We start from the raw sequence: 27,040 nt of genomic DNA on the forward strand, positions 1-27,040 counted from the left end.
TTACAAATAATGTCATTTGGTTAACTGTGGGAGACAGTAACATCAGGGTCAAATGCGCAGGCATGGGTTTGTGTGGTCTGGCTGGACATTGTCAATCCCCCTCCATGGGCTGTCCTGGCCCCAAGCCCCAGAGCAGCCCTCGTCAATGCGTGTGGGCGAGCTGGCAGGTGTGCAGCTCCTACATGGGGGTGATGGCCCAGTGCCTCTAGTTTGCATCATTGTTCATGAGATAAAGGTCTCGCGTGTCAGTGCATCTGTGCATGCCTGTTTCCATTCACTCTCTCTTACTTTGGAATAATTTTTCACGCACTCATAAATAATTTCTTTTTATCTGATCTATCTTGCAAAGACTTTCTCCCACATCATCAGTTTTGTTTGTTTTCATGGTTTGCATTACAGTCTTTGACGTGACATTGATTTTTCATCTTCACACCTGCATCCCAGCTCAGGCACACGGAGCAAAGCCTCTCTCCACTCAGGGAGTAAAGAAACACCCCACACTTCAGTGGCTGAATAAGCCACAGCTGCGCCTGGGCTCTCCAGGGGATCCGCTGGTGTTTAACGTCCAGAAATATTCTCAAATTTCCCTCAAGTAAATTTTGCACATTTCTTGTTAAATTTATTTCTAAATATTTTGTTGTTGTTGTTGTTACTCCAATACTGTTTCTTATTTTGCTTCATTGAACTACTAATTCTTTTTATAAAAAGGCTATTAATTTTGGCCTGTTTCTCTAAGATATGTATCCATTATCGATCACTGAATAACACATAAACACAGTATTAGTGGCTTAAAGCACCAATCCTTTTATTTGCTCAAGATCTGGTGGAACTAGAAGGCGGGGCTTAGCTGGTGTGGTTTTTCCCAGCTCCACATGGTTACATCTTGCTGACTCACATGTCTGGAGTTTGGATCTGAGCACCCAGATGGCTTCATGCACAAGGTTGTCCCCTGCACTGTGGTGACTGAGCAGAGTCCCTCTCCTTTCTGTCCTCATTTCCCAGCACCTCTCTCCACACAAGGCTTCTCCATCAGGATATGCTGAGTGTCCTTGTTACTGACTCAGGGCTCCAGGAGACCAAAGGCCATGGCCGCAGGGCATCAGAACCTTGCAGGTGGGAGCTCATGCAACATTACTGCCTACACATTTTTCAGGTCAAAGCAAGACACAAGACAGCCCGGACTCAGTGTGGGACAACCACAGAAGGGCATGAATTTGACAAACAGCATTCACTAGGGACATGCATACCAGCCCATCACAAGGTAGACATGACACACGTGACACGTTCAGGTCCCAGACACATAGCTTTATTCATTTTGCAAATGTACCCATGTCTTAGGTCATAATTAAGATATAGACTATGTCCACAACCTCAGAAATTTCCCTATTCCCCTTTCCAATCAATCAAAACCAGAACCTACAGCTTCAAACCCATGCAAGTATTTTGTTGATCTATAGATCTGAAAATACATCTATCTACATCAAATCTATGGGTATTTTTTAAAGATCTTATTTATTTAGTTGACAGAGAAACAAGCACACAAGCAGGTGGGAGAGCAGACAGAGGGAGAAGCAGGCTCCCACTGAGCAGAGAGCCTGATGCAGGACTCAATCCCAGGACCCCAGGATCAAGACCTGAGCCAAAGGCAGACACCTAATGACTGAGCCCCCCAGGCACCCTTCTATGGGTATTTTAAAAAATATTTTATTTATTTATTTGACAGACAGAGAGATCACAAGCAGAGGGAGAACCAGGCAGAGGGAAAGGGAGAAGCAGGCTCCCTGTCAAGCAAGGGAGCCCAAAGTGGGGCTCAATTCCAGGACCCCAGGATCATGACCTGAGCTGAAAGCAGATGCCTAATGACTGAGCCATCCAGGAACCCCTCTATGGGTATTTTTTTTAAGATTTTATTTCTTTATTTGGCACAGAGAAAGAGATCACAAGTAGGCAGGAAGACAGAAAGAGAAGGAGAAGCAGGCTCCCCACTGCACAGGGAGCCTGATGTGGGGCTTGATCCCAGGACCCTGAGATCATGACCTGAGCTGAAGGCAGAGGCTTTAACCCACTGAGCCACCCAGGTGCCCCTCTATGTGCATTTTTAAGAATAATTAAAATCTTTTTGTGTGTGTGATTTTTTTATTATATTTTTTATTTTTTTATTTCTTTTCAGTGTACCAGAAATCATTGTTTATGCACCACACCTAGTGCTCCATGCAATGTGTGCCCTCCATAATACCCTCCACCAGGCTCACCCAAATTCCCACCCCCCCCTTAAAAACCCCCAGATTGTTTTTCAGAGTCCATAGTCTCTCATGGTTCGTTTCTCCCTCCAATTTCTCTCAACTCCCTTCTCCTCTCCTTCTCCTCATGTTCTCCATGTTATTTCTTATGCTCTACAAATAAGTGAAACCATATGATAATTGACTCTCTCTGCTTGACTTATTTCACTCAACATAATCTCTTCCAGTTCCATCCATGTTGCTACAAAAGTTGGGTATTCATCCTTTCTGATGGAGGCATAATACCCCATAGTGTATATGGACCACATCTTCCTTATCCATTCATCCGTTGAAGGGCATCTTGGTTCTTTCCACAGTTTGGTGACCATGGTCATTGCTGCTATGACCATTGGGGTACAGATGGCCCTTCTTTTCACTACATCTGTATCTTTGGGGTAAATACCCAGTAGTGCAATTGCAGGCTCATAGGGAAGCTCTATTTTTAATTTCTTAAGGAATCTCCATACTGTTCTCCAAAGTGGCTATACCAACTTGCATTCCCACCAACAGTTTAAGAGGGGTCCCTTTTCTCCACATCCTCTCCAAGACATGCTGTCTCCTGTCTTATTAATTTTGGCCATTCTAACTGGTGTAAGGTGGTGTCTCAATGTGGTTTTGATTTGAATTTCCCTGATGGCTAGTGATGACAAACACATTTTTCATGTGTCTGATAGCCGTGTGTATGTCTTCATTGGAGAAGTGTCTGTTCATGTCTTCTAACCAAAGAGGTAAAGGATCTGTACTCGAGGAACTACAGAACACTCATGAAAGAAATTGAAGAAGACATAAAAAGATGGAAGACCATTCCATGCTCATGGATCAAAAGAATAAACATTGTTAAAATGTCTATACTTCTTAGAGCAAACTATACTTTTAATGCCATTCCAATCAAAATTCCACTGGTAGTTTTCAAAGAGCTGGAGCAAACAATCCTAAATTAGCATGGAATCAAAAGAAACCCTGAATTGCTAAGAAAATGTTGAAAAAGAAAAACAAAACTGGCGGCATCACATTGCCTGATTTCAAGCTTTACTACAAAGCTGTGATCACTAAGACAGCATGGTACTGGCATAAAAACAGACACGTAGACCAGTGGAACAGTAGAGAGCCCAGATCTGGACCCTCAACTCCATGGTCAAATAATCTTGGACAAAGCAGGAAAAAATATACAGTGGAAAAGATAGTCTCTTCAATAAATGGTGCTGGGAAAATTGGACAGCTATATGTAGAAGAATCAAACTCAACCATTCTCTTATACCATACACAAAGATCAACTCAAATGGATAAAAGACCTCAACATGAGACAGGAATTCATCAGAATCATAGAGGAGAACATAGGCAATAACCTCTTCAATATCAGCCACAGCAACTTCTTTCAAGATATGTCTCCAAAGGCAAAAGAAACAAAAGCAAAAATAAACTTTTGGGACTTCATCAAGATCAAAAGCTTCTGCACAGCAAAGGAAACAGTCAACAAAACAAAGAGGCAACCCACGGAATGGGAAAAGATATTTGCAAATGACAGTACAGACAAAATGCTGATATCCAGGATCTATAAAGAACTTCTCAAACTCAACACACACAAAACAGATAATCATGTCAAGAATAATTAAAATCTTAATGAAGAGGAGTATTCTGATGTAGGAACATGGCTTATCTCTCCTTATTGTTAAAACATTTTCATTATTTTCTTACAGTGTGTTAGTTTTTAGCATACAGATCTTACATGCTTTTCTTTCTATTTATTTCTAAGCTCTTTTTCTGTACCTTTTAACCCCCTTCACACATTTAGCTCATGCCCTACTCCCCACCTCTGGGGACCACCCATCTCTTCTCTGTGTCAGTGAGGTTTGCATATGTATGCATGTGTATACTTATGAATATAGACATATTGTGGCTCTATTGGATTCCATATACAAAAGATCACACAGTAGTACTCTCTCTGACTTATTTCCTTTTTTTATAAAAGATTTTATTTATTTATTCAACAGACAGAGATCACAAGTAGGCAGGCAGAGAGAGAGGGGGAAGCAAGCTCCCTGCCGAGTGGAGAGCCCAAAGCAGGGCTCGATCCCAGGACCCTGAGATCATGACCTGAGCTGAAGGCAGAGGCTTAACCCACTGAGCCACCCAGGCACCCCTCTCTGACTTATTTCACTTAATGTAATACCCTCAAGGTCCAGCCATATTTTCACTCAGCATAATAATCTCTTCCAGTCCCGTCCATGCTGCTACAAAAGTTGGGCTCCTGGATTGGAAGAATAAATATTGTGAAAATGTCTATGCTACCTAAAGCAATCTACACATTTAATGCAATTCCTATCAAAGTACCATCCATCTTTTTCAAAGAAATGGAAAAAATAATGTTAAAATTTATATGGAACCAGAAAAGACCTCGAATAGCCAAAGGGATATTGAAAAAGAAAGCCAACGTTGGTGGCATCACAATTCCGGACTTCAAGCTCTATTACAAAGCTGTCATCATCAAGACAGCATGGTACTGGCACAAAAACAGACACATAGATCAATGGAACAGAATAGAGAGCCCAGAAATAGACCCTCAAATCTATGGTCAACTCATCTTCGACAAAGCAGGAAAGAATGTCCAATGGAAAAAAGACAGCCTCTTCAATAAATGGTGTTGGGAAAATTGGACAGCCACATGCAGAAAAATGAAATTGGACCATTTCCTTACACCACACACAAAAATAGACTCAAAATGGATGAAGGACCTCAATGTGCGAAAGGAATCCATCAAAATCCTTGAGGAGAACACAGGCAGCAACCTCTTCGACCTCTGCCGCAGCAACATCTTCCTAGGAACAACGCAAAAGGTCCAGCCATATTTTCAAATGGCAGGATCATTTTTCTTTTTGTTATGGTATAGAAAGAGAGACCTTGGGCTACTTGGGCTACTCCCACATCTTGGCTGTTGTGAATAACGCTGCCATGAATGTGGGTGTGCAGGTACCCTAAGGTCTTCTTTTGTAAATTTTTTATGGTATTCTAAATGGAGGGTTTTCCTTTTGGTTTCATTTTCTATTGTTTCTGGCAAGTATGCATAAATAGAAATGGTTTTTGGACTTTGGCCTTGTAGCCTTCAGCCACACCAAATTCACTTCTTTTTTTTTTTTTTTAAGATTTTATTTATTTATTTGACAGAGAGAAATTACAAGTACACTGAGAAGCAGGCAGAGAGAGAGAGAGAAGGAAGCATGCTCCCTGCTGAGCAGAGAGCCCGATGCGGGACTCGATCCCAGGACCCTGAGATCATGACCTGAGCCGAAGGCAGCGGCCCAACCCACTGAGCCACCCAGGAGCCCCCCAAATTCACTTCTTGATTCTAGTAGCAGTTTTTTCAATTCCTTGAGATTTTTTGCTTATAGGCATTTAGTCTGAAAATAAAACTCCAGAACAGCACCAATTACTCCAATCTTAAGGTGTTTCCCTTTCTTTTCTGCCTTAATACATCAGCAAGGACCTCTGATAAACATCAGGGAAAGGGGGTAAGAACTGGTGTCCTCACCTTACCCTTGAGTTCCAGTGATGGACACTGAACTTTTCATTGGAGAGTGATGCTTGTGCAAGTGTTCCATAGACGCCCGAATCAGGGTGAGTCTGTTCTTTCTGTTCCTGATTGGCTGAAAGAGTCTACTCAGGCTTTCTATTTCTTCCTGAGTCAGTTCTGATAATTTAGGTGTTTCAAACAACTTTTCCATTTCATCTAGGTTGTCAAATTTATCTCCTATGGTTTTTGATAACAGTTCTTTTTGTCTTTTTAATATCAGCTGTTTCCATAGCAATATCCATTATTCATTTCTCTTTTTTTTTTAAGATTTATTTATTTGACAGACAGAGATCAAAAGTAGGCAGAGAGGCAGGCAGAGAGAGAGGAGGAAGCAGGATCTCCACAGAGCAGAGAGCCCGATGAGGGGCTCGATCCCAGGACCCTGGGATCATGACCTGAGCCAAAGGCAGAGGCTTTAACCCGCTGAGCCATCCAGGTATCCCCCATTATTCCTTTCTGATGTTAGTAATCGGTGTCTTTTCCCCTTCGTTTTTCATTGTTCAGATTAGACATTTATCAATATTATTGATTTCTTGGAGGAAACATCTTTTGGTTTCATTGATTGTGTTTTGGTTTTTTTACACTGATTTCTGATTTTGTACTTATCACTTTATTTCTTCTATATACTATTAAATGTTCTTTTTCTAAATCTTAGTTTGGTATTTAGATCGTTTGTTTTAGATTTTTATTTTTTTCATGTGGGACTCGGATAAGTGTGGAAGGATTCCAGGGGTTGGTAGTGGCTGGCTCTTGGCCCAGAGCCAACAAGAAATGGACACCTCAGCCCTGCAGCCACAGACAACAGGGTCCCACTAGCCACTTGAGTAAGTCTTGAGGCAGATTCCTCCTGGATCTTCCAGAAAGGATCAGAGTCTGGCAAAGCTCTCAATTTCAGCCTCATTAGACCATGCACAAAGGACCCAGTCACAGTGTGCCTTGAATTTTCAGCCACAGAACTATGAGCTAATGACCCCACAAATCAGAAAGTTTGTGGCACTTTGTTATACAACAACAGAAAGCTAATACCTGAACTTTTGACAAACATACAACAGAGTTAATATCATAAACTTCTCAGGACAGCATATCAAGAGGTACTGGCACTGATTAGAGCCACTATTGTTGTCATCTTTGCTGACTTGATTGGGGTGGTGTCAGATTTCTTTATAGTAGCAACCAATTTATTTTTCACATTAGTAATTGATTCATGGGGAGATACTTTCACAGCATGGAATTATCTCACTCCTCATCAAAATTTTCCTTCCCAAATTTTGCATCCATCTTTCTCTGCAAGTAACAGTACTCTGTATCCATAATTTCATATTTTTAAATCATAAATCTACTATAAGGACAAGCTTCCCTTTATCCTTTACTTACTTACCTATTTATTTATAGTTTCAACTTAGGGATTGTTATTTTATTCAATAGCTAGTAGTCTTACTATTGTTCAGTGTGATGTGCAGATTGCCCCTAATTTGGCTGGTGAAGCCCAGTTAACTGTCCTATCCTTCTTTGAGCACTCTCTGGTTTTCTGACATGAGATGTTGAGGCATAACTTGACTTTCCCTGCTCTAGCTCTGAAATCAGTCATTTCTCCAAAGAATCTTTATTTCTTTTGGTTGAGAATGGTATTCAGAGATTCGAGCTGGCGTTCTATGTGTGTCCGGCTACCGGACGTCGCTGCTTTAGTCACATTGGTGGAATGAAATCAAAAGTTTGAACTGACTTCTCTCTTCATGATCCCACCCCAGGAGGCTCCTCCTTGTCTTCCTCAATTCCGTGCCATCGCTCTCATCATACGAGGGACACTGGCTCCCACAGCTGATACAGTTCCTTGCTGGCTTAGTATACACATCTCACACAATCATCTTAGGAGTAGTATATCCATGTGTCTATGAAAATCAGCCTGACCAACAAGCCTTCAAGGTCTGCTGGCATTTATCTTCAGGCTGAGGCTATACAGTCAAAAACTAAGTCCTCGAGTTGCTGGGATTTGTCCTTTTTCCCTTCAGTGTGCTTCCATGACTTCTTTGAAACACAGTCGAATCCACTTTTTCTAGTAGCACTAAATTTGGTTTTTCTCCCATCCTTATTGAGTTCATTTTCTCGATTTAGGCCAATCATTATATTCATCCCACAGGTTTCTATTCTTCACATGAAGCTGTAATCCTGCTCACACAGAGACACCTGCACACACATAGGCATTTAATGTGAAGATGTCAGCACTTAGATGACTTGCTATGCTATGTCTTCAACTAGACAAAACTCTATCCATGTATTTCCTAGAACCCAGAGTACTGAGTATTTGCAAATCGCACTCCTTCCATACAAAGATTCATCAGCAAATGTGCTTCACAGTAGAGATTTTAGATGTCTGTCCTCTTCCGCAGATTGCTTTCTGAATCCTCAGTAGAATAATGCAGGCATGTGTTTCAGATTCACATTCAAAACATCGCAAATGCCATCACTGTTTGACTTAGTGCACACACCATGGTTAAATTCAAAAACTGTATGTGCGCTGCATCTGCAAACAAATTTGCAGTGCATTCATGAAAAGGGCAATCACACTTTTAAGTACTAACTTACATAGAAAATTACCAATTTATCTTGCTGAAGCACCTATTTGGGTATGAAAATGTTACATGTTAAGAACCCAAGGAAGAACATAAATTTGTATTTTTTATACCCAATGTAACTGTCTTTGAGAAGCAAATAGCAAATTTTGAAAATATCATTCTTCTTTTTAGTAGGAACAAAGTTGTGTGAATAGCTACATATTCATAGAAAAGTTTTAGCTTTTGCTAAAAAAATTATAATTTGCTCACATTTATGAATTTTGGTTCTGTTGATGTGAGATTATAGATCACCCACATGTAAATAAGGTTTCATGTCTGTGCCCAAAGCAGGTGTACCACTGCTGATAACCTGAGCCTCGCTCTCGTGTAGTTAGAACTCTGTTGGAGTAGGAAAGTTTCTGAACCCAAATTCATTCCTGGTCTAAGAGCTCCCCTTTAACTCATAGATTCATTCTACAATACATATTCTAGATGAAAACACTTTCTACGAAAACATTAGCACACAAGTTAAACACAAAATGTTTTGATTGAAGGGGTCAAGAGAGTTTCATTTTGTGGAGTGAACATGGGATCACAAAGATGGGATTTTCAAAAATGCTGAGATTTTGTGGTTTAAAAAGAACCAAAGCCATCCCTCATTGGGATGCCAGCCCAGAGCAGATTAATAGCAAGAAAGCATGGCCAACAGCCATGGCTGCTGGTCAAAGATGGGGTATTTTACCAAATCTATCTACTCAGCTCTATTGTGTCGATCTTTGGCCTATGTCCTCAGCACATTCAGCCAACTAAAATGTTATCATTTTTGAAATTTTCAATCCTGTTCTATTTATGCTTCAAGACAGGCTTATTGGTGCAGCCCATACTCTGCCCCTTAAGACTGTCACATCTCAACTCATCAGGGGCACTTATACTCCCGGACCCCCCAGAAAAGTAACCAGAAAAGAAGCAAATGGTGTGCCCACTGCTAGTTGGAGGCATAGACTGTGATCTTCCTTGCAGTCAAGGCAGAAATTTGATATACAAAATGTGATGGTTCTCACAGACATAAATCACTGAGTAGAGGTCGCACACAAGTCCTAGATCTGCCAGCTGTGTGATTCCAGGTGGGACAGTTGGATTCATGCCCCCTCACTTTAAACATCTGGGAAATTATGGTAATAACAACAGTGGGGACCCTCAGCAGGCTGCAGGAGGGAATCAGCCCACCCTGGAGAAAATTTACTTCAATTCCATCATTTAGTGAGGAGCCCTCTAACAGTTCACTCCTTACCCATTGAGGCTTCTCAGGATGCAAGTCCCTCACCAAATTGTGGCAAATCTCAGATATTGTATTCATTTTCTAGTTTAAACATATTATAGTTCTGGCATAATTGAGTAATTCCTTCCATGAACAGCAGGCTCACCGAAGTTCATCAACGTCAAGGTTTCCTTCCTTTTGTCCTGTTTGAAAGGAGACATCTGTGCATGATGAAGACTCACATGAAATATGTTTTAGTCTTTCTCATATTTTTACTTCATGTTCCTTATTTGTCTTTCACTCGTATTTGTTTACCTGCTGTTTGAATTACTATAGCTGGTTTCTAGGCTTTCTATGAATTTGCTGTCAGCTGTAAATTGGAAATATGTCCTCACATATATATGACTCACCATATCACGCTGGCATCCCAGAGGGATGAACCAACAATCTTCATCATGATAGCTTTCTTATTGGATTTCTGGGGAGACTAGCAGCAAAAATGTTTACCATCTCTAAATAACACACTCCGAGAAATGGAAAGTATAGCCACACAAAATACCCAGACCCCTGGTTACCAGACTTTCAATGTCATAGAAGCCATTTCAATCAGTTTTAAAACCATGCCTTAAAAATTGTTTCTCACATTAACACCTGGACTTTTTACACTGTAGAAAATCCACACTTCCCAGAAACAGTTATTACTAATTTGAAAGTCTAATTATAGTAATGTATTCGAATTATCTGTCAAAAGGCCTAGTTTAACGATAATAAAATCTAGACCTTGTCTTTCTTTAAAGAAATGAAACCACACTGCATTCAAGCATGTAAGGTAACAGGAGGTAGATTAAGAGAATATTGACACATAGCCAAGTGACAATAAATTTTAGGGGAGTCTGAAGCAGCAGGAGTGTGGGCTCCTTGTTGACGCAGACTCTTGGGTACAGGTGTCCTTAGGACTTGGGAGTGTCTGCATCATGAAGAGATGCCATCAGGTGGGAATGAAATGCAGGCTTTGCCTGTGGACAGGCTGTGGCCCTCTTGTGTTCACTGTACTCTCTGTCGTCCACTGGAGATGTTTGAGATGTTCCCTCAGAACTGGATCTGGAGGACCAGTTGTAACCTGAAAAGGCATCCAAAGCCATAGACACACCTATCATCCTGGTGTGCACCTGCCCAGTCACACGCACACCCACAACCTGCGTCCTGCTGCTGTCCACCTGCCCAGCCACACTCAGACACCCACACCCTGCGTCCTGGTGTCTCCATGCTACTTGAATTTCTCTTTGAAAAATGCCAGGGAGGGTAAGATTCTATACCATTTACTACACTGTGACATATTTTATATAATCCCAAAGTTTCCTAAAACTCTATCCAGGTTTTTTTTAATCATTTCCTTTTTTCTCTTTGTGATTTGATGTGGGTAATTTATGTTGGCCTATCTTCAAGTTCAGTGGCCCTTTCTTCTCTGCATACAGTCTGTGTCAAACACATTAAGTAAATTTTTCATTTTGAATATTATAATTTTCAATTTCAGAATTTCTATTTTCATGTTGTTTCCTTTCTTCATGTACATTCTGGCAATCATTTACTGATTTATAGCTGCTACTTTAAAGTCCTTCTTGTAGTTCCAACAACTGAGTTAAGTGTGGGCACACATTTATCAGTTACGTTTTCTATTGATCATCTATGGGTCATGGTTTTGGATTTGTGTCTGTCATAATCTTTACCATAGGACATAATTTGGGGAAGAAAATGAAGACAGAGGTAAAAAATGTTTACTGGTTAAAGGGAGCATGACTCCATCCATCAGGATACTGGAATGGAAGTTGGACTTCCTCGGTTGATTCCTTACTGGGCTGCATCACTTGGGTGATTCCCATGCACCATGACGTAGGCACTGGTGACTTTCCAGGACTCTCTGCTTTCTCACCCACTGGCCGTCTCTGACTGTTGGAAGGCTCTCTATACCAAACTGCACCTCTCTGCACCATGAACATGATGGAGGCCAAGTTGGTAGGAACTGGTCAACATCAGCCTCTCAGAGAACTCTGTCTTTTCCCCCCACTCTGTCTTGTCCCTAATTTTTGATGACCAGTGTCACCTTGCTGAAGACCTATTTGGGTCTAGGCAGGAAGACTGGCAGTCTTCTTCTTACCAAGCAAGAGGCCCCATCAATGGCAAGCTTTTTCCCCTCCACCTGCTGTATCTCTAGGCTTGAAGGCAGAAGTCTGTTTACTGTGAGAGATTAAAAGAAACTTAATAAATATTCTAACTTTGAAGATGAAGCCGCTGAGACCACAAAGCCTAGCGATTCCTCCAATGTCACACACGTCACAGCCCAGCCCCACCCCTGCCCCCCATGACACTCAGAGAAACAATTCACAGATGTTCTTAATGCAATTGGTGCCGGCCTGATTTTTTGCTTCATTTTTTTAAATGTTCTAAAAGTAACTGAAGCATATTAATTGAAAACTCAATTATCAAAGATCCACAGTTTCAGTTTTTTTACTCTTTATTTCTGTTCTAATTCTAGGGTGTCCACCATCCCGAAATTTCTATTTTCCCCTCGGGTCCTGCAGTTATGCTTTGCCTGTTTCACCCGGTTGGTGCCGTCCCTCTGCTTCTCTGAGCCTGAACACTCCCTGTGCTTGCACCTTTGGTCCTTCCCTTTTACACCAGATCCTTGTCCCACACTTGCAAAGGAGGTTTGCACCACAGGTGGTTTTTACTTCCCACCATGTGTCATCCTTCTAGATCAGCCCATTCTTTGAGTTCCTGCTGGCTTCCTCGCCTGAGGTGAGGTGGTCCTGCTGGGCTTTCCTCTTGCCACCCACCCACCCCCACCCCCTTGTCTCAAGGTCTGCAAGTCTTACCCCTGTTCACTTGAAGAGGGGAGGCCGCACTTCTGCAGCCTGAAAGGGCCACTCAAGGCATCGGTGCCCATTCCTCATGACATGGTGACCCTTCCTGGAGGTCATCACCCATTCCAGGTGGGAGAAGTGTGTTTGCTGTGGGACCACACTGTGAGCGGGAGCTCTGCATACTGCTGGCCCCTCAGAGGGGCTGGGATGGCCGCTGGCCTAAGGTCCGAGGTGGGTGGCCAGTCTGTTCCCTGTGGGCATCTCTACCCCAACCCATGCCAGTGGGAGCAAGTAAACAATGGTGCAGATCAGGGTCCTGAGGTCATCACAGGTGGGCAGAGGCCAAGCACAAAGTGTCTTAATGCCCGGAGCCCTGTTTGGGGCCCCACTACGTGAAGAGCCTTCCTGACCATAAGCCTCATCTTTCCCCTGCTGTGGGGCTTCAGGCAGGTTCGAGAATGCCCACCGCCCTGTAGGTGCATCTCTGGGGGACTGACAGGGCCGCCTCCATCCCCACCACACGCCCAGGGCCGGGACTGGATGCCCACCTCCCACCCAGCACTCCAGCTTGTCTGCACACGCACAGCATTTCCAGGGCCCCCGTGTTTCTCTCACCACACCCAAGTGGAAAAAATACAAACTCTCCGCTTCTTGCTCTGTAAATTAAAATACATGTCACATCTTCAAAACTCATTTCAGCATGGATTTCAAACTACTCACAGAAACAAGCACAACATCAAACAGGGGAAAGCAAAGCAAACACAAAATGAGGATGAAAAAGCAAGAGAAATCCAAAAAGAGCAAGAAGATTGGGTGGGGAGAAGGCATGTCGGAAGAACTTACACAGCTGTTGATGGTGGCCTCCCGACTCAGGATGGCCTTCTCGGGTGAACTGGACTGGTACAACCTCCACCCTGACCCGGGAAAGCTGGGCTTTCCTGGACGGGCCACCACCTCCTGGCTGCACCGTGCTCTTCTTGGCATCTCAGCACAGTCCTGGCTGAAGCCGGGACCTCACTGCCTCCATCACAGTGCCCCGCAGACCCTTCCTAATCTGACAGCTCGACTGCGATGCTCGATGGCCCCAGCCCCAGAAGCCACCTCCCTAACCCCTGATCAGGAGCACAGCCCTCTCCTGTTCCCGCCTGTGGCCCTCTGCTCATCATGTTTCACACAGGAAATGTCCTTCTGTCCCCAGGACTCCCCAGGACCCCCCAGTTCATGCTCCTTCAGGAGAGATGGGCCAGGCTCTGCTGGGTCAGCGTCTTTATCAGAATCCATGCTGCGCTCACATCCAGGTGAGCCCACAGGCTGTAATCATTCACCTGAGATCTCCTCGTCACAGCCAGCCCTAGAGGTCAGGCTCCCGGGGACTTTTGAGGTCTCCCTGATGCTGCATAGCAAGGTGTCCTGGGTGGCATCCCTGAACATGTGGGAAGCCTTCCCTGGGCTCTTTGCCATGCTGTCGACCTGAGGGCCAAATGCAGGCGCTGAGCCCACTGTCCAGGTGGCACAAAGGCACAGGTGGGGGCCAGGACCCACACTGGGTGGTCCCCACAAATCTGTACCCTGACCCCTCAGCTGGGGGTGCCGGGACCTCCCCATGCTTTCTCAGAACACCATGGTGCTTCTCTTAAGCCAGTTCAGGCCACAATGTGGGGCTTTCCACTGAGAGTCTGGGCAGCCCCAGCGAGACACATCTGCAAAGAGCCCTTTGACTGACTATCGCTGATTGTGTGGTGTCTGTGCATCAGCCAAATGTGGGTCATACACGTTTGTCATCCTAAGAAGCAAACAAATTGGGCCAAAGGACTAGACCAGTGAAGAAACAGGAAACTGCTAAATTCTACTGACAGATTTTTCAGATTCTGTGCTTACATGTTTGGGGACTTGAGGGGAAAAAAAGGCAAACAGAACAAAACACACTGTCCCATTCTGAAATGTCTTGTTGCCGCTGTCTGCTTCTCCTGAGAATTGTTCTTCTGACCTAATTCTCTCCGATCACCATAAAAACTGAAAGTCCATGGAGTATTTTCCATATTGCTTCCATCACTCCTTGGATGGTCTGGGGAGATGGCTCGTCCCATGCACACCTTCCTGCCGCCCAGAAGTGACCCCCAAGTAAAGCAGATGAGCTGGTCATCATGACTTCGAGAGCAGCCGGTTCCCAGCTCTGGGTTCCCAGGTGCACCCCAGTCAACCCTGGTCTGAACTCCGTTCATCTGACCTCAGCTTCCCAGTAGAGAGTCTGATAATATATTTAGGTCATTTATCTAGTGATCACACTGCCAATTGGAGACTGTCCCCATGCATGGCCAGCTCTTTCACAACCGCCAGCAACAGACTGAAACCATCCACCCAACAGACTACAGACCCCAGAGAAGAAGTCTCCTTGAACTGGAGATAAGCACAAACATTACCACCCATCTTCAACTATTCCTCAATCTGTCCGTGCAGATGCTGACAAGTGGGAAAGTAATCGCGGGAAGAGCAGGTGATGGTCCATGAATGCTTTAGGACCCAGCACGCAGTGGCCGGTCTTCAGGAAAGATGCCATCGGTGACCAACAACATCACATTCATGCCACCGCTGTCCCCCACCACCCGGCGACCTTCACAGCCACACGGTTTCACTCTGTTGCCAAAACAGACTTGTTCCTAAATGAATCGCGAGCCAAACACAGAGGCTGCCCTGCACTTGACCAGCCTTTCCCAGCTAGAACTCGATGCTTTTTAACCGCCCCCAGGTCTGATTCTCGCGAGGACCAAGGAACACACTATCCGGGGCAGTTCTCCCAAGTCTGGGGTGCACCAGAAAAACTCCTGGGACTGAGGTGGGCAGGCCTGTGGGCGGGGCCGGGGGCTCTGGGCGGAGCCGGTGCTGGTCGTAGGCAGGGCCATGGGCGTGGTGTTGCTGGGGTGTGGGTGTGGGTGGATGTGGGCCCCCCCAGCTAGGTACTTAGGCTGTGGGCAAAGCCATGGTGGTACTTGGGCGGACCTGTGGGTGTGTCTGGAGGCTCTGGGCGGGGCCATGGGCGGGTATGGGTAGGATGTGGTGGTGCCTGTGCCCAGGGGTGAATTTCTGTCCATGCGCCCAAGGTACACTTGGCACGTGCACTGGGTACCTTCAGGGCTGTTTTCCACTGTCCCTTTTAACCTCCATGATCTGAAAACATTATTCATCACAAGGATCCCTGGTGGCAAGCTCAGCCTCCTTGCAAGCATATCACAGGGAAGAATTAGAGCAGCATGTTTAATAAGATGGCCAAAACCCCAAATTTGTATGTAAAATGGAGATATAATGAATAAAGGTGTGTTAACTTATGTTACTCACAAAATCCAGTGTTACTCATGTTTAAGCTCTCTTTCTTTCTGACACACCCTTATTTTCATGTGTTATTTCAAAACAGGTTAAAAAGTACAGCTGGAAACAGATCAAAGTGGTGTTCCTTTGAGAGCCCATGTTCATGGTCACCACCCTCAGGGGCCCCTGAGAGGGACAGGATTTTCCTGCATCTCTTGCCCTCCATGAGGATCACAGCTATGAACATCACACAGTCACACTGTGCCCAAGACAGAGAGGGCAGATGAGGCAGGTGGTCCCTCCCTGCTCCTGCCCACTCAGGGGCTAGACCAGGGCAAACCACAATGGCCAGTGGGGTCATCAGCCTTCCTTCCTTACATCAAATTCCACTCTTACCCAGGGACGCTGGCATGCAGGCCCCAGTCTGCCCCTCCACTCACACAGGCCCCTTTGGCAGAACCAGCCATGGGGTCTTTTTTTTTTTTTAATTTTTTTAAAAAGATTTTATTTATTTATTTGAGAGAGAGAGAGAGATCACAAGTAGGCAGAGAGGCAGTCGGGGGTGGGGGGGAAGCAGGCTCCCCGCTGAGCAGAGAGCCCGATGCAGGGCTTGATCCCAGGACCCTGACACCAAGACCTAAGCTGAAGGCAAAGGCTTAACCCACTGAGCCACCCAGGTGCCCCCAGGGGTCTTATTTAACATGATCCTTACTCTGGCTCAAGAGTTGTGACTTTACTAAATGTCATTTTAAAAGGCTTTCTATCTGCCTGCCTAGGAAGCAAGTGCTATTTGTTCAGTCATGGACAATTTCGTGCTCCTTTCCACAAGCAAGTTAATAAACCAGGGAAACATTCAGGACTGTGGGGAAAATTGCTACTGATGCTTTTGGGTCTCAGCCACAGACATCAGGAACTGCAGAGGGGTGTGTCTGCCGCGAGGCTTCAAGGTCATGGGTAGGCAGAGAGCCAAAGCAGTGCTTCCTCTCCTGGCGACATCAGGCACGTTTTCCGGGCGCAGCTGTAAATATGTGAAGTGTGCAGTTCGTGTGTGAGAGAGATAAGTGAGTGCTTTTGTTCAAAACACAGAATAAGGAGGTCCTTATTCTGACCTCAGGTGCCAAACGCTGTGGTTGGTTATTGGTAGAATGCTGTGGGGAATAAGTCGGTTTTCAGGTTGAGGTTTCCAGACGGGTGGGCCCAAAAGAGAGACCAGCAGTGGTCTGCATGGTGGCCCCACTCCTGGACTCCCCCACCACTCGTCCCGGGCAGAGGTGCTGGGAGGTCTCACCCACATGCAGCTCCACTGTGCGCCAGAGCCATCTCTCCGAGGCACTGCCCCGGCAGCGACCACGGGGAGGTCCCATGGCGCAGTTCCTTGCTGCATTGAGCTGGGGCTGCCTCCAAAGGAGAGGTCTGAGAGGGCTCCGGGGCAGAACCAGAGTCTCCCAGAGGCGGAGGTGAAGGGCACTCAGGAGGGTGGGAGGTGGGCACCTTTGTGCAGTGATGCTCCCGACCCTTCCCAAAGCATGAGTCAGTGACAAGTGTCTCCAGGTGTTCTTCACAGTAGCTGTCCCCTAATGCCCCAGTGTCTACACCATGGACACCATAACTAAATCACCCCTGGGAGCCGCCTTGCTGAAAGAGGAGAGCTTTGCAGAAAGAATGTCCACTGGACAGGTGGGTCTCTGCATGTGGCCTGCCCTCCAGCCTCAACCTCAGAGCTGACCTAGGGCCAAGTGCTCATTGCAACCCTCTATCAGGCCTCTGTAGGAAATGCAGGGTCACCTGGAATAAAGGGTTGCAACACCTGCAGCTCACTGTGGGGTCTGCCCACAGAGCGGGGACGAAGGGAGCAGCTGGACTGGAGAAGAAGGTGTCCCCATCATCCCTGCAGCTGAATGCCTGTGGCTCAGGGGATGCCTGCTGCCTCCTGGGCTTGCTGAGGTGAACACTGGACTGGGAACATGCTCCTGGCTGTGGACCAGCAGGATGCCAACTGACATCCTATAAAAGTCAGGCTCCAGGAAGTTCCTGGGCTGGTTGATCTAAAGCCCATGGGACCCCCACTGTTTTTGGTGGTATAGGGTCCACACAGTCATTAGGTCACGCAGTGATCTGCTGTGGAGCCATGAGGCTGGGTGGGATGCATCTCAAAGGTATTTGGGCCCCAGCTGGAGGGGATAAGCACACAGGCAGAGACTCCTCTGTGAAGGGCAGATGAAGAAGCCAGCCATGGAGGGCACCTTGGCTCTGTAGGCAAGAGGGAGGCTGCCCTGGTGTGCCCAGAGGCTGCCTTTCATTTGGAAAACTGCCGTGGGTGCACATTTCTCCCCACAGTGATCTGTGTCTTCTCACCCCTGGCCCAGATCCCCACCAGCCATCCCTGGCTCATCTTCTCCAGGGTCCTGCCCAATGGCCCTAGGGCCTGATGTGCTTCCTGCTAATACAGCTCACCTGCTTCACTGTGGCTCCAGCTTCTTTCTCCTCATCCTGAAGAGATGCCCTCTGACCTCCATCTGCATCCCTGCACCACCTTCCTTCCTGGTCCTGACCATGTTTTCCATACTCAACCCTTGTCAACTTACCCCAGCCCATGTGCCTCCACAGTTACCAGGGATGACTTTGAACCCAAAAGAGTAAGGATCGGGTCCTTAGGAATGACCCTGGACACCAGGGAGCAAGTCTCCATCTGTAGCAATGACTTTAAACACCAGAGAGTGAGGCTCAAGTCTGCAGCAATGACCTTGCATACCAGGGAATATAGCTCAGTCCTCAACAATGACCTTGGACACAGGAAGTGAGGCTCAGGCCTCAAGAATACCTTGGACATTGGGAGCAAGGTTCAATCTGCAGCAATGACCTTGAACATGAGAGAGTGAGACTCAGTCCGTAGCAATGACCTTGGATACCAGGGAACAAGGCTCAGTCCTTGGCAATGACCTTGGACACAAAATACTTCAGACATAGGGAGTGTGGCTCAGTCTTCAGCAGCGACATTGAACACTAGGAACTGAGGCTCTGAGTGATTAGGAATGACCTTGAACCTTCTAAATGTGGAAGTTCTTCTAGTTCTCTTTAAAATCTGCATGATGTTTAACCATAGGGGTTTTAGTTTTAATATTCTTTTAAATTTGAAAATTTGTATATAATTCATATAACTCGACATTAATCATAAATCAGAAAAGTCCCCAATTAAACCAGTAAAATGAGAATTTCTAACAGTACCAAATTCAAAGGAGAATTTTATTTGGGTTACAGATGCATTTAAGCTGACTGCTATAAATCTCCACATTCCAGGCATCTCGGAGCGGCTCCCCCGTTGTACTCCAGTACAAACACTTCACTGCAGAAGGTCATATATTTCATTTTCCATTTTTATATCAAGGAATTTATTTTTAAATAGCAAATGTCTTAAACCTCAAAGAATATATGTTTGAAACATTAAAGAACTAAATATCTTCACAAAAGAAGATGAACAAGTATTTATGTATTGGGGTTATTTCATTTATAAGGAAAGTGTGCCTTCATTCAGTGAGCATGGGTTTCTGAAAAACAGTTTTAAGAGACATTTTTCTATTATTCAAAAAGAACATACGCTCTGCCACTCACATCCACTCAACACTAAACTCTAATAAGTGAATAAAATGTGCATCTCAATATCCTCATTCTCCTTCCCGAGACACAGTATGCTGAGGTGCTAAGTGGGAGATTAAACTCGTCCTTATTTCATTTTGAAATTGTCTGTTCTCTGTCCTCCGTGTAATCTTGCTATCTCATTACCATTCAGTGAACTCAGGCCACTGGAACGTTTTTCAGCACTTACATGGTCCTCACGATAATTTTAAATCCAGGAGAAGCTTTTGTGTTCTCTTTCTTTAAACTTATTTCCCGGTTTTTTTTTTTTCTGTCCCAATTTTCCATAGAAACAGCCATTCAAAAGAAGCTATTAGGATTAACGTTTACATATTCTTATGCACTTTCATATTCGAAAATATGATTTTGAAATAATCATCATATCCAACATTCTGTTTGATGATGTAAGCATTTGCCCTTCAACTTCAGGAAAGTAAGAGAATTAGGGTCACCCCACCAGATGCACAGGGTCTCTAGTGTCCCAAGAGAGCAGGTGTGAGGCCACAGCTCCATCTCTGAGGGATGCCATCCAGAAAACCTGCCACCACGCACCCTTGCCTTCTTGGAGTCCTCACTGGCTGGTTCTCCCTGGCGCTTTTTGCACAGCTAAGAGTAACACAGAAATCCCATGGGACATTCCTCTCCACCTTCACTTACGTGGCACATGTTTACAACATCAGTCACTACGCATGTGAATGTAGACATGGAATGTTCTAGAAGCACATTCTAGAGATGTGCCAGCAAGGAGTCCCTGCTGCTGTGGGTTCTGCCTTCCCATGCTGCTTATTCCCACCCTCTCTGTCCCTCATAACAGTGGCATGGCCCGTCCCTCCCCCACAGACAGTCACGCACGGCCACCGCTATTGAGGAAAAACACTTCCACCAGACCCACTTCAGGAACCTGTCACTGTTGGCTTGTCCTTCCCCTGTCTGGAGTGCTCAGGGCACACAGTTTTTGGCCACCCTGTCCCCGCAGGGTGCATAGGACACCCTTTCTCTCCCAGGTCAGGAAACAACAACCTGGACACAAGACACCTCAAAACAAGGGAGCCCCAAGGAGCCTCAGGTGGGCTTCCCTGTTCCCCGCCGACCACATGGGGATGTCCCTGCAGCCCCTCTGACCACACATGCACGTCTCTGCAGCCCAATGACCACACACACATCCCTGCAGCCTGCTGACCACACACACATCCCTGCAGCCCACCAGCCACACTGGCACATGGCCACCCCGTGGCCAGCCCCAACAGCAGACTTCTCTGAGCTGTTACCAGAGCTGCGCAGGAACCATACATCTTGATGTTACTTAAAACAATGCTGACAAATTTGTGCAAACTGCCCCACGTGGCCCTCGGTCCCACGGCTACAAGTCAATGCCCACGACCAGTGGGCAACACCACGTGGTACCTCTCACCCTGGAAAACAGCGGGGGAGGGCTCAGGCCCTCGAAACCACCACTCACCGAGCTTGCCCAGCGAGACCTTCCACAGACCTCCCTGCTCCCAGCACCTGCGACACAGGTGTGTGTTCCCTAGTGTCTGCCTGCAGCCTTGCATGGAGCTCCATATACCAAGCATTCCGTAAGTATCCGGAGAATGAATGTTGAATATTCTTTTATCTCATCCATCCTGAATCTAATACAAGAGCTCTGAAGGTGCTTGGAAACTACAGAAAAGTGGAAAACAAAATAGAACCAGTGTATATACGGTCCCACAACCCCTCGACCATTGCTACCAATGTTGTTTCCATGGCCATAGGGGTTTGTTCAGAAGGATATCTTTCCCAGCTGTAGGAGCCAGAGTTAGCATATCACAAAACTCCCAATACTTCATCGAAGATGTACTTGTTTAAAATAGGTTTTGCAAGTTCAAAGATTCCGTATTGTGGCTTTCCAGGGGGAATGATTCTGACAGCATGCAGCCGTCCTGTTCAAATTCATGGTCTGCACTGGGGGGAGGGCTTGCTGGCATAAGCGTGTGTGCAAACCGTCGGGGGAGGAGAGGCAGGGCTGTGTCCGCACGCGGACAGGCACGGGAAGTCCTAGAGCAGAGTCCGGCTGGGCTGCTTACTAAACTCGCAGCAATGCCTTTCCTCCTGGGAGAAGGTCTTCTCCAGAAGACGAGGTCTCTGCAGGTGACACCAGGCGGCAGTGCTCAGGCGTGGGCACAGCCTTGACGAGCAGTGGCCATGTTGAATAACCACACCCTCTGCCTGCAAACTCCAGGGGATAGAAGTAGGGCCTCGCCTCCCTGGCCCTGGGGGAGGGGCCACCCCCCGAATGCTCTCGTCTTCACACGGGCTCCCACCATTCGCCATGTTAAACCCCAACACAGAGGGTGGCAGCAGCAAGGCTGGTGTGTACAAGGGTACTGGGTGTACATGTACGTGCGTGTACATGGATGTTGAGTGTGCATGGAAGAGCAGAGCTGTCAAGTCAGAGGATGTGTGCAGGGGTGCAGGGTCCCCGGGGCGTGCCCCAGCAGTGCGAGACAGCTCCAGCTGCTCCAAAGCCTCAACCTCCCTTGGCTGCCTGTGTCCCCAGCACCAGTAAGGAAGAACTCTGCTTCTTGACCCCAGAATCACGAGGTATGGACCCCATGGTGTGACCTAATGGGAAGACACAATGGTCGCCTGGGCTGCAGACAGTGTCCTCTACCTCTGCTGGGTGACACCTCCCAAAAGTCAAACCAGGGACCTTTTATCTGGACATTCATTTTGCTCCCAACATTCTACCGTTGTCAGTGAGAATACCAGCATATTAAGTTTCCCCTAAATTTCGATTCGGTTCTCTAGGATAGGCATCCAAAGATAAGTGATCACTGAGCCATTGCTTGTATTTTAACGCTGCAGGAGATGGCTGAAGACCAGAGCAATTAAACTGTCGCCAGAAAATAAGAAGCCAGACTGATGGGCATCACGCTTCCTCTGGAAAATCGTTTCTGATGCAACAGCAAGTTGTTGTAATTCCCACTTGCCTGCGGGCGTCTTCGATGTGTCCGGGTCCATCGCAGGGCCCTGCTCAGGGGCTGCGGACTCTAGCTCACAGCTGACTCACCTTCTGTTTGCTCCAGCGACCAGCATTTCTCACGCGTGCCTGGCCTCCTTCTGCGCGGCAAACTCAGCTTCCGTTCCCGGAGCCGCTCCATCCCATCGGCCTCCCTCCTGGCTCCCACAGTGGCCATAGCTCTCCACAATGCCCGTCCTTCCTCAGCATCTTTGTGCAGGTGGAGAACTTGCTGTTCATCCTTCTACTGCTCTGGGCCATGGAGGCTTCTCTTCCTTTCCTGTTCCAGTGATTTTGTGTGAGGCCGGCACCGAGCCCGCCTTTCACCTTCCACCCACCTCCCACCAGTGGCCACCATCTGCCACTGGACAGCTTGCCCCCTGCCCGTCCTCCTTCCTCCTTTGGCATCACCAGTCCTGGCTGCCTGCCGCTCCCCACCAGCGGCTGGGGGTTCTGCCCCTGCCTGGGGTCTGCAGGGCCTCCCCTTGGCCCCCGCCAATGTGAGCCCGGGACCTGTCGCTCTGGCCAGCAAGAACGACCAGGAGACCTCAGCGAAGCAAGCTTTATTTCTGGGTAGCTGTTGGGATCTTCCCTTTCACTGCCCACGCATGTGTATATATACCAAAGTTGTACAACCAATCACTTGCAGCCACATAGATACAAGAGGCATTTTGGACTACTTCCTTAATCCTCAGTTCCGCCTACTGGCTCGCATCCAGCCGCCATCTTAATGGCGTGTTTACTTTCGGGCACCGACATCTCCCCCTTTTCTTTTATATTAGGCATGCAAGACAGGAGATCGTGCCTGTCTTAGGTTGTCAGCTGCCATGAGCATGCTTACCCGTCATCGGATAATTCCCCCTGGTTGGAGAACTCCTGGCTTAGGTTGCTATGTGCATGCAGCCAATCTTACCCATCATTGACTACCGATCTAGCGCTGCCAGCCAGATTTGGGGATATGTACCAGCTTTCAGTGCCATACAAGCTTGTACTAGCGCCAACTGTTGTCTACGTTGTTGTTTACATAATGATGCAAAACAGCGGAACATAAGGATCAAGCTCAGGAGTAGTCCAATTAATAGTGTACCCATACCAGCCCACTCTTAAGCAAACGAGAGTGATTAGTTTACAACAGATACCCAATCCCGTAATGGAGCTATGTCGATCTTAGTTGCATTAATAGTGAATATTTGTTGTCTTAACAATCTTGTCAAATTATAATATTGATTGGACCATGTCCCATTTAGGTGTCTGCTTAACGCTTTCGACAGATTAGCGGCAATAGAAAGGTCATTATATGCCACGGAGGTTATGCAAAGTCCAGAAAGTGATTGGATGCATCTGGTCTTCAATAGTTTCTGGAGAATGTCCACTTGTTCCTGGATTAGATCTACTCGCTGATTGACAATCATAATGCCGGCTTGAGGTTGGCCATTAATTAGTTCTTGTGTGGCGAGGGCTTCTGCAACTCCGGTAGTTAGGTTATTAAGAGTGGAGGCAGTCTGTACAGACGTGGTGAGAGCTACAGCCGCTGCAGTTGCTGTAGCTGCGGAGGCCACTACAGCCGCAATAATGGCTGCAGTGATCCCAAAGTCTCTTTTATGTCTTGAGAGCAATACAGGCAAATTTTTAGGATTTACAGAAACGGGCATGGGAATGAAAGTAGGTATACAGGAGGGAGGATGGCGGACTCATTCGTCAGTGGCATGGGGAACGGCCAGGCTTTCACTATTGCCCATTGGTGCATCTGTTGAAGGGATGCTGGTGTTGCCAGGATCGCTATCAGGCCGAGCATCAGGACGGGGCGGGCCATGTTGATCGATTATTCTAATCAGTCGCTCCGGGACCCAGATAGGCACTTGGGCATCCTGTGGAAAAAGACAAACAGAACCTCGGTGCCATCTTAGGACCGGGTCAGGGCCTCTCCATTGGCCCGTGAGTATATCCTTCCACTTTGCCTGGGCTAGAGTGCGTTCGGTAACCGCTGCATGCCTGCCCACTGAAGATGTACCATTATGGTCCAAGGACAAAAAATTTAAAATGTTGAGGGTGAGAGATGTAAGATGTCATCCCCTATTCCCCCTTTTCTTATTTTTTGTAAGCATCGTTTGAAGGTGCCATTGGCGTGTTCAATTATTCCTTGACCTTGTGGATTACAGGGTATACCTGTAGTATGGACTATACCAAATTGACTTAGGAATTGATGGATAGATTTTGATGTATATGCCAGTCCATTATCTGTCTTTATTTGTTTTGGGATACCCCAATCTGCGAAGCATCGTAGGCAGTGTGTGATGACTTGTTTTGAATTCTCCCCCGTGAGGGGAGTAACCATTATGATACCCGAATAAGTGTCCACTGATATATGTACGTACTTTTGTTGCCCGAATTCAGGTACATGTGTGACATCCATTTGCCACAGGTGATTAGCTTGAAGGCCTTTGGGATTTACCCCCAAGGAAGGCTGAGGGAGTAATGTGGCACAATTCCCACAGGTCCTTACTATATCTCTTGCCTGTTCTTTAGTGATATGGAATCTATATCTTAAGGTATTAGAATTCACGTGCCATTTGCTATGGAACAGCTTCGCCGAACGACCACTGTGGTCTGCTAGAACATTGCCCTCGGATAATGGTCCCGGTAGGCTCATATGGGCTCTGATGTGATCTATCTCCGGTGTTAGGACCATTCGGGCGGCTGCTCTGATATCGAGCCCTGCTGATCCAGAGGTTGCGCGCCTTTCTCCGAGGGAGGATACCATGTCCTGGGCATTTGCGTTAGCGCCCCATAAATTTGTGTCGGGCCCCGGGGCACGGGGCCCTGCTTCCCATTTTTTGGGTCATTGGACTGAATCCAGTTATTCAGTGGCAGGGGATTTCCTTGAATATCTTTCTGGGACCTACATTCATTAGCCCAATGATTCCCTTTACGGCAACGAGGGCACAACCCAGGTGCGGGCTTGACTGGTCTAGGAGATCTTTTACCCTCTGGACAATCCCTCTTAAGATGACCGTCCCTTCCACAAAGGAAACAAGCCTTGGAAGAACTCCTGGTTTCTCCACTGAAACTTGGGCTACTGCTGCTGCCATAACTTGGCCCTGAACAACTTTATCAGTGATGTCTCGACACACTTTGATATACGTAATCAGGTCCTTAGACTTCCAAGGGCGGATAGCCTCTCTACACCATTTATTTGCTTTTTCATAGGCTAATTGTTTAACAAGGGGCATTTCTTGGTCCACATCCCCAAATATGCGCCTTACTACTTGGAGCAGACGATCTACAAAGTCAGCATAGGGTTCATTAGGCCCCTGCAACACCTTGGAAAGTTGTCCCTGCAAATCGCCAGAACCCTGTATGGTCTTCCAAGCTCTAGTGGCTGCAGCTGCTATCTGTACATACACCCCTGGGGGGTACCCAATCTGATTGTTTTGGCCCACAAATTGACCTCCTCCCATGAGCATGTCAATATTCCAGTGGGGATTCCCTGACGCGGCGTTACGCCAGGCAGTTTCTGAGCTACACTCTTGCCAAGCAGTTTTCCATATCAAGTATTGTCCACCAGACAGAGTTGCTTTTGCCATGTTAGTCCAATCATCTGGGGTAAGGTTCATGCTACCGACTGCTTCCAAAAGTGAAAGTGTATAAGCAGCCTGTGGCCCATAAGTAGTGACTGCTTCCTTAAACTGTTTAATAAGTTTGAAGTCTAGTGGTTGATGAAACCTCCGTTGATTTTGATCTTCTAACACTGAGTATGCAAGAGGGGAGGGTTTAGTAAAGTCCGTAACGTCCCTCCATCCTACATTTCTACATTCTGGACAACCGCATGCCCCTCAGGAGCATGAAGTGTTACATGGTGGCAGCCATTCTGCAGGTGGCGCTATAGGTCTACATTCAGGGGTAGGAATTCTTGACCTTCTGACAGAGGGCGCTAAGAAGTCATATTTTTTCCCCGGCTTCTTTGTATGTCCTTCCCTTTAAAGGTTCCTTAGGGACTTCCTCTTTTAATTTTAAGTGCGTCATGGCTTCCCCAAGCGCATCTTCAGAGGAGCTCTCCTCTGAACTTTCTCCCCCTCTGCTAGATCCTGCCTTAGAGGCTTCTCTGACCTGCTCCATCACCTCAACACCTTCCTCGATAACATTTTTAACCGTTTTATGGTTCTTCCCCCAAATGTTCCCATTGAGGAATATTAAGAAGTCCTCAACCTTTTTCAAGAATTGCCGAGCTGCTTTCGTTTTTAGCGGAGTGCCGTTAGCCTTAAGCACTTCCGTCAGTAATCCCTCCATCTTAGTAAACTTTGATCCCATTATTTCTCGTCCTATGCCTAGGAACACTTTTACTTCTCGTCCTATACTTAGGAACTTTCTTACTTCTCGTCCTATACTTAGGAACTTTCTTATCTGAAATTTTGTGCGCACTTACCGGATCGTTGCGTTCACTGAGAACTCCTCGGTTTCCGAGGGTTCCCGGGTTTCAGCACCACTTGTCGCTCTCACCAGCAAGAACAACCAGGAGACCTCAGCGAAGCAAACTTTATTTCTGGGGAGCTGTTGGGATCTTCCCTTTCACTGCCTGCGCATGTGT

The sequence above is a fragment of the Mustela nivalis genome (assembly GCF_964662115.1).
Source record: "Mustela nivalis genome assembly, chromosome: 11".
Taxonomy (NCBI): domain Eukaryota; kingdom Metazoa; phylum Chordata; class Mammalia; order Carnivora; family Mustelidae; genus Mustela; species Mustela nivalis.